Source organism: Engystomops pustulosus, chromosome 4, assembly GCF_040894005.1.
Source record: "Engystomops pustulosus chromosome 4, aEngPut4.maternal, whole genome shotgun sequence".
Classification (NCBI taxonomy): Eukaryota; Metazoa; Chordata; class Amphibia; order Anura; family Leptodactylidae; genus Engystomops; species Engystomops pustulosus.
In genome coordinates this window covers 167,629,280-167,638,284 of record NC_092414.1, presented here as the reverse complement: position 1 = coordinate 167,638,284, position 9,005 = coordinate 167,629,280, and the positions used below count along the sequence as shown (strand labels likewise).

General features: G+C 33.9%; 1 long non-coding RNA gene across 2 annotated transcripts in view; it reads left to right on the top strand.

Moving 5' to 3' along the window:
- Window positions 1–1,719: 1,719 nt before the first annotated feature.
- The window catches only part of LOC140125695 (uncharacterized), a 93,413-nt gene continuing 86,127 nt past the window's right edge, over window positions 1,720–9,005 (top strand). The window contains exons 1-3 of one of the 2 annotated variants that reach the window (XR_011854696.1): window positions 1,720–1,801; window positions 2,598–2,699; window positions 5,969–6,085. This is a non-coding gene — a long non-coding RNA (uncharacterized lncRNA). Of the gene's footprint in view, window positions 1,802–2,046; window positions 2,700–5,968; window positions 6,086–9,005 lie in introns of those variants that run through there. The other variant, XR_011854695.1, reaches the window with a different exon arrangement.

Sequence of the window (9,005 nt, the reverse complement as noted above, 5' to 3'; positions counted from 1 at the left end):
CTATACTGTAGATATTCCTAGTGAAGCTAAAAGCCTTAATGCAGATTGACTCATCATTTAACCAATCAACATAGTGTATCTATGGTACATTGGCTCACCCTTGTCTTGAGGTGTTATTTGATCCTATTCAAGGAAATATAATCATAGTCTTCCATGGAAACCATTGTTATACACTAAAGGCTTGATATCTCTGATTCCTCTTGCTCAGACATTTGAAACAAGGGACCATAGACAGGTCCCACATTGGTATCTCAATGGATGCTGAACTATCTATCTATATTTTAATTGTCTATGATGTATAGATCTATGTACCATTTCTTCATCTATTATCTATCTACCTTCTATCTATCTATCTATCTATCTATCTATCTATCTATCTATCTATCTATCTATCTATCTCTACCAAAACCTTTGATTTGTCTACAGGTGGGTGCTTCCTAAATGGGCCTGGGCTCAGGGGGCCTCCAAATATAACACTAGAATAAAACCGCACTGCAAAAGCAATGGTATACCATTTGATCACTAGGTCTCTATGTATGTAAACACTAACTTTGGCACATTGTATAAAACTTTGATTGTCAGTCACATTATTTATTATATATTGATTAAGCATTTGTAGAAAACAATGCACATTTTTAATGACATGCTATGCTGCCATACATTTATTAGGGGGAGGTCTTATGTGTAGTCACATGACCTTGTATGTTTGGTGTGTATATATATATACACACCCTGCCAGATCACATTGCACACTGCTTGAGAAAGGCTCACAGAGCCGAGAGGTTGGGACCACTTTTTCCACCTTACTTTTGTAGTGCTGCTTTTTCTATTTTGTAACTATGTTTATATCTATGTCTATTTATGATCTATAAATCGATCTACTTCATCTCTATTAATTATTTACCTATCTATCTTTATCCTTCTATAATCCATCCAGCCATCTATATATCGAGCTATCTATCTATTCATGATCTATCTATTCCATATCTATTATTTATCTATCAACCTTATCTATGAAACTTAAGGACCCGACTTACAGACAACCCTGACTTAAAGACGGACCCCTCTGCCCACTGACCTTTGGTGAAGCTCTCTGAATGCATTACTATAGACCCAGACTGCAATGATCAGCTGTAAGATATCTGTAATGAAGATTTATTGATAATCCTTGGTCCTATTACAGCAAAAAAAAAATTTAAACTCCAATTGTCACTGAGGCAAAAAATAATTTTGTCTGGAACTACAATTATAAAATATACAGTTTCGACTTACATACAAATTCAACTTAAGAACAAACCTAGAACCTATCTTGTAAACCGGGGACTGCCTGTATAATCTATTTATCTATCCATTAACTATATTGATTATTCAATTATTAATCTTTGATCCAAATGTAATCATATTTTAATAGAAAAAAATAAAACATATAAAACCAAACCTCACATAATAGATCACTGATTTAATAAACTGCAAATTAGCCAAATGGAAACTTAAAAGTTCAGGTCCCGTTCTTAAAAAACATGGCAGTAACAACTTTTTATATGAAGTATTCTGTAATAATGAGGTATTTCATATCCTGGCACATGTGACTGTACTATGATGCTTGTAGCGATTCATTGGTATTACACTGGAATATTTGCAATCCTTATCATGGTACGGAATCTGACGTGTGTCTCAGTAGGTTCCATATCTATTGTAGTCATGGCGTTATATCTGTGTGCAGATGTTTATATCGTGGGGCGTGGTTATGTCTCTGCTGAATACAGATCTGCTATATATTCTGTATATGTTGCTAGAGAAGGTAGGATGATAGTATTTTCCCATCTTTCCTTCCTATGAAGGAACTTTCCATGTCAGATAAACCCCCAGTGTAATGGATCTGTAAATGATTTGTAACGGAGAGGAGATGACAATCCTGAGATAGTAAATATCATCTCTTCTATTGTGGATAATACAATTTTGAAGGAGGGATTTGCATCTTGCTCGGTGCTCGCTGCAGCCCACATAATGCTGTTTGCAAGGGATTATAGCACAGACCAAGACGAGAGGAACAGCTGAGTGGCTGCAAAGATAAATTGCAGTCAATGCTGCTGGTGCCAACCTATGCCACCCTCACAATGACTTCCTCTCCTGCTGCAAATGAAGCTTGGCAATAGTGCTAATTGCAGTAGATTTACACTGTTTCTCTGCAATGTGGGAGGCAAAGGCAAAGCTGCTTAGCAGCATCCTGATGGATATACGCTGACATTTGCAGTCTGTTGCCATGGTCGCCCTGGGACTTTTGTTTTGAAAAGGGATTTTTTTTTTTCATGCTTCTATCAGATGACGTCATGGATGTCCATGGATGTGACAGGCCACCTTTTGGTTGGAGGTTTAAAGAGACAGCCTCCAGCTGCAACACTAGCCCTGGCTATTGTCTGAGGTGCTGATATAAAGATGGGGGATAATTCTTTTCCCTAGCTCAGTTCCCAAGAAGCCTCTCACTTAGCACTACCTTCAGGAAGAACGACATAAGTTAGCACGCTAGTAAAGAAGCCCATTCCTCCCGCGCCTCCTCTTTATTAGAGAGTATCAAGTGAAATCCTCTTTTCTTAAAGAAACACAAAGCAGCCAATAGAACAAGATTACTGCTGGGAAGAGTACAGAAGTCATGAGAAAACTTTAAAGAAGGACACAGACAGCGATAAAAGAAAAAAAAGGTAAGCCCCATGATCAGATTGTAGTCTTCTATAGCTGAAACAGACTGCAAAATAACAAGTTTTAGTATTAAGGAGTCTACAGAAAAAAACTATGACAGATTGATAAGATACATATGAATAGATCATATGCAGATATATATGATATAGATATTTGGACGAATCAAAAATAGAGATAGATAAGATACATATTAATAGATAATATGCATATATATATAGCTATTATGGATTAATGAAAGCTAGAGATAGATAGATAGATAGATAGATAGATAGATAGATAGATAGATAGATAGAGAAAAATACATATGAATATATCATAATTCATTATATAGCTAGTTGGATTAAATGTAGAAATAGGTAGATTGATAATAGGCAAGTAGCTAGAATGAAAGATTCATTTATGTGTGTATAAATTATTATTAATATATATATATTTGAAATAAAGAAAACAATCTTTACTTTTATAAATAAATATAATGAAATGAAGTTGTAATGACATCTATTTATATACCTGCCTGTACCTGTAATATTATACTTTACCTAAGGCAGGTTTGAACCTATATATAAGTAATGCTTTGAATATGTACAGAAAATGTACTCCATGTAGTCTGGGATAAACAGCACACGCCCAGGACTGTGCAACAGTTGTGGAATCACTGACTATAAAGTTTTCTGCAAAAAAAAAAATCAATTGGTTTGCTATAAACAGTATATCTGTGTACATGGTGCAGGGAGGGGATATCTGTAGTTAGACATAAGTACTGGCTAGAAAAGCCTAATTTGTATATAGTAGTATAGAGTCTGTCCTGTGCAGCAGAGCTGTGTTTGTCATGTTAAATACTATAGGCTGTATTTTTCCAATGTCCCTTATTATAAGTCCCAAAGTCCCAAATAGTTGACATATTCGCTCTACTCCATTCTGTTGTATTATTATTGTATGATTATGGACTGTGAGATGTTCAATGTGAATTTGTTGATGCTTGTATATTTGCAGCTTTCCCTTTCATAGAGCAGACTCTGATAGAAAGTGAAGATAAAGCTGTAGTGTGAGGCTAACCTCTCAGGAGACAATGTGTAGGCTGCAGCAGGCTCTCAGGACTTGTGTTACTCATGTCAGCTGTACATTTCCAAAATGTGTATTAATAGAAAATAAACAGATCAGAATGCTTGGATGATAATGCGATTTCGAAAAATCCTTATTTCATTATTGGATTGTAATGTAATATTACTGGACTGTGTGGATTTCTGGATCTCCTCCAACCTAAAGGGGAAAAGAATCCATGCTACAAAATTACATTATAGATCAATTACATTGACTTGTAACAGAGTATATGCATTTGTCATGTTACCCAGGCACACAACCTTATATATAGAACAGCGGCTTTGTGTTCTATACAGATCAGGCATAGTGGATCATGAAAAATGTATGGCTGTACATGTGCTCTCTAAGTTTGGGAGTTTTAATTCAAGTCTGAATTAAATATATAGAGCACTAGAAATGGCATCAAGTATATATCTACTTTCTATCTATATGCAGATAGGTAGATGAGTGTATGTACTTCCGTGGTGTGAATTCATCTGTTGAATAGATGGGGCTTTCTGTTGACAAATGGTGAACTTTTCATCTTGCAGCTATCTCTCTAGCAATGTATTGTGGTTAATAATTGATTAGCTAGATTAGCCTGGCTTTGTATTGTTGGCTTGAATGGTAACCAGAGATTTTCATTAAGGGACTGACAGCACCACCCTAATTAATACACATTCAGTACAAGTCAAATAAACTAATCTACAAAACCACCATAGCAAATGGCTCTTCACTCCAGCTGTACCAAGGAGTAAGTCTCATGTTATTCTGTCCCTCCTATATATCCAGATATACGGCCTGCTAAACATATATATATATATATATATATATATATAAGACTCCCAGTTATGTGGAGCACATTCAGCACCACTCCTTTGGACAGCGGCAGCGAGTTGAGCCTCATATAAATTTGTCTGAAATATTTAGAGACTGCTCTAATATTCCTTTTCAGTTTCATGAAGCCTATGTATTCCTTTGTAGCCAACAAATAATTTATAGATGCCTAAGGAAACTTTATATCCTCATCATATACATACACATTGCATTATTTATATGTCATTATAATAAATAGCTACTCGGTTACTTTTCTTTATACTGTACTGCGCTATAAAAGCAAATAGGGTTGTAGATGACGTAGTACATTCATATTTGGTATACATGTTTTCTTTCATTCTACAAATTTGGATACATTTTGGAATTGACATTATGTACAGCTTCATATAGCTCTATATGACTGTAGACACCTCTCATCTGACAATCAAATATGGAGTCAAAGTGTTGTATATTATCAACTTGCAAGAACGAATTATTCTCATCATATAGTTAAGAGAAATGACATATCTACTTGACGTCATTTCAAGAAGACACATCTTTATAATTGTAGATTTCTCTTGTAGATCAACCTTTCTAACATACGGATCCTCCTTGATTCCAGATGTCATTTAAGATGCTTGACACTATAAAAGTATCTGACCTTGGTTAATTCTTTTTGATAATTACTTTTTTTTGCACTTAAACAGATATTTGTAGATATTTTTGAAGTATTCAGTATGTCAAAATATGTTCCACTAACTATATATAAAGATTAAAAATGTTTGTGTTCAGGATCCCAATGATCTTTTGTCTTTTAATTGCTTAAATCATTTATGTAAAATTTGCTTTAGCTTCTGAAAATATCGTTTTTTTTAAACCATTTCTTAAGATTTCTTTTTGAAATCCACAAATCTAAAGACTATCCAATCACTCCATCAATAGGTTCATAGAGTCTTCAGGTGCAGAATGTGAAATTTGCTAGGTTGTAATAAGTCAAAATTAGAGAGAAGTCATTGATTCCAATTTCACCTATAAAAGGCGGAGCCTATAACACCATACTGGGTTAATCCCGCCCCTTATATGTGATGCATACATATATAGTCATAGAGAGAGAGAGAGAGGAGATTAAAAAAAAATAAACTATGGACAATGGAAACATAATACATGTTGTGTTTATTATATGAATTAATGGATATGATATTTTTACTTGTCACAATTATACTCTGCCAGTATCAGGTCATGTAAAATGCTCAAATGTCCTCAGATAAAATTTTTCTTGCTGTAACCGTGTCTGTATTATTGATTCATTTTTTTAAAACTCCCAGTACAGTACAACGTGACTCAACATACCAGTGTATTCATTTTACCTTTACAGATTTTTCTAGGCTTAGCGCAAAGGCACTGCCCAAGAGAAAAACAGCGAGCAAGACAAAGATGAGAGAATGTCAAGAAAAGATGACATCCTGTTTTCTATAGTGAAAACACTTGTAAGGTCTGTGCTCTTTTTAAAGCTATTGGAAATTGTTTTTTATATCTCCATAGTAATGACCTTTGTCTTTTTGTATCTCTCTATCCATCCAGCTCTCTACATTCTAATTCTTTGTATCTATCAATCTCTACCTTTTTCCTATCAATGTATCTATCTAGCTATCCATCTACCTATCTATCTATCTATCTATCTATCTATCTATCTATCTATCTATCGATCTATCTATCTATCTATCTATCTATCTATCTATCTATCTATCTATCTATCTATCTATCTACCTATCTATCTGTGTATATCCTATCTATCCATCTATCTATCTTCTATCTATCTATCAAAATCTATCTAGCCCTTTAATGATCTACATACAAGCCATATTACATTTCTGTCTTTCTTTGTTTCGAAAATATAAAACATTGATAAAACTAAACCATAAACTGAATGGAGCATGACAGCTAAACCTGTGTTAATAATCATTATTTATAGTTAAAAGTAGTATATGAAATATAGTGGGTGGGATATTAAAAACTGTTGTATAAAATACATATATAGAGTATTATAATGTTTTATTATAGGGAGTCATCATTTCAATCGCTAGTGGTAAATATTAGCTAAAACTGTCATATATTTAAATTGTCAAAATATTTAGAAATTTCAATTAATAGACATTTTGGTGGTTAATTTACTATATAGATGCCATACCACTGAAACATGAGTACATGATGTTGTGCTACCCTATAGATAAGACCACATTTAGTCAACAGAGTAGATTCAACTAGTACTACAGTTCCACCACTGTATTTGGCACACACAAGCTGATTTTATGGTTACTTTCATATCATCATTGAAATACGGATGTTTAACTTCCCAGATTTGATTAGTCTGCAATTTTGGTACAAAGTATTATATTCATCATATAGCAATAAAAAATGCATTTGTAAGTTACAACTAAATGTGTATTAACCTTCATTGTTTGGTGCCAATTGGCAAACGCCATAACTTACTGTCCATTAATAACATTAGGAACCAGACTGTAATCAATGGGAAGGCTGTAAAGGGAAGCCCTTCCCATTGTGTGCCTAGTTTAAATATCTCACCTTTAATTAGTAGTACATTGCATTAAGTGATCCTTCTCAATTGATTGGGTATAGAGGGAATAGTTGGCGGTGTAGGTGAAGCATGTGCCCCAAAATCTAGGAGGGGGCCACTAAGACCTGACCAGTGTATTTAGAAACTGTATTTCTGCCCTAGCCTAAGAAAAACCTAGCTGTAACTATGAGTTATAATCTGAAAACAATGACAAATTGTATCTGTTTGTAACCCTGGTGATAAACAACTGTGACAGGAATACAATGAATGACTCTCTCCCCTTATTATAATACATCTGCATATATTTTTATTGCTCAGTACACATTGTAATGCAAATTCTCATGTTTTTAAGAGTCCCTCTTGAATGGTTTTTGATAAAATGCAAATTGTCTATTTTTATGAAAATCCGGTAAAATAAATATATTAAGTAATAGTCACGCACATTCATGTCACCTGTAATTATGACTGATAATTATTGCATCACTGTGAATGGGATTCAGGCATATTTAGCATATTCATTTAACAGAAGTGGTTCATATGTTTTACAATAAAGTATTCAGATAACACTTGGCGCTTCTTGTGAGTGCATTTTAACCCATGTCAATTGGATCTGCATTGCCTATGATAGCGGTTATCTATTGTTGACAACACAAAAGATTCATTTAGTCTTGGAAGACAAAAACATGGACGTACAATTTCGGTAATTCCATTTAGCACAGTGAGATAGACTTATGTCATCACGTGACTTTTTCTGCTAATTGATGTATGTTTATTACCCCCCCCCCCCCCTATAAAAACTACTGTTCCAAAGAGTTAAATAACAAACTGCTTGATATGTTGAACAATGATAGCTATTTTGGGCACTATGTGATTATTTCCCGATTGTTCAGGGTAAAACTCATAATTGACCTTCTGTAGAAGAGGACTGGATACATTATGTATGTAATTTAAAGAATACATATTCACATAAGAATGAATATAATGCAATTCAATGTGTTTTTTACCATTTGCTGACTGCTGCATTAATATACACGACGAACTGGTTCACATATCAGACCGTAGGGACACTTATTTTTGCTAGCTGGACTCCCTCTATGTTTCTATCCCCAGTTCTTTCTCATTGTTGTATAACTAGTGACTAGTGAGCGCCATGTACATTGTTCAATAAGCAGCTTCCTGCTTCAGTCCTAATGATCACGTGATCATTAGATTCTTGGTAGCTACAGGACCTAGTAGGTCGTAAACCAGGGTCAACTCTGAAATATATGGAAGTTACAATATCTGGAAGTTGCATTAATCCTTTAGCTGGGACTAGTGTTTGAGCCCTAGATATAGGGGAAAGTCAGCAATATAAATGTAAAAAGTCAGCAATAAAAACACCCAAAATTTAAAATTACCAATACATATATTTACAAAACAATTCAATGGCATAAAAATGAAATTAAAAAGTGAAATAAAAGAACACTACAGCATCTCCCAAACACAATTTATGATGCCATATTAAGCAAAAATAAACATAATGGATGTGGAATGGATGACGGAATTATTGAAAAACACAGTTTTTTTTTAAATTATGTTTTTAACAGTACAGTGGTTTGTGCTGTAACAAAACAAGGCAGGTGCAAAAATTAGACTTATTTGCTTTTTTATATATTCCACGGATAGCTCCCAACAATAAAAATACTAATATAAATATCTCATTATAAATAGGTATATGCGGCACAGAAATTAACTTCAAATTAAATGGGTTTTAAACTGTATTAAAAGAAACTAAATAACAAAATAGTTTACAGAGATCAAGAACTTAATGTTAATATTAAAGAATTTAAAAATTTTG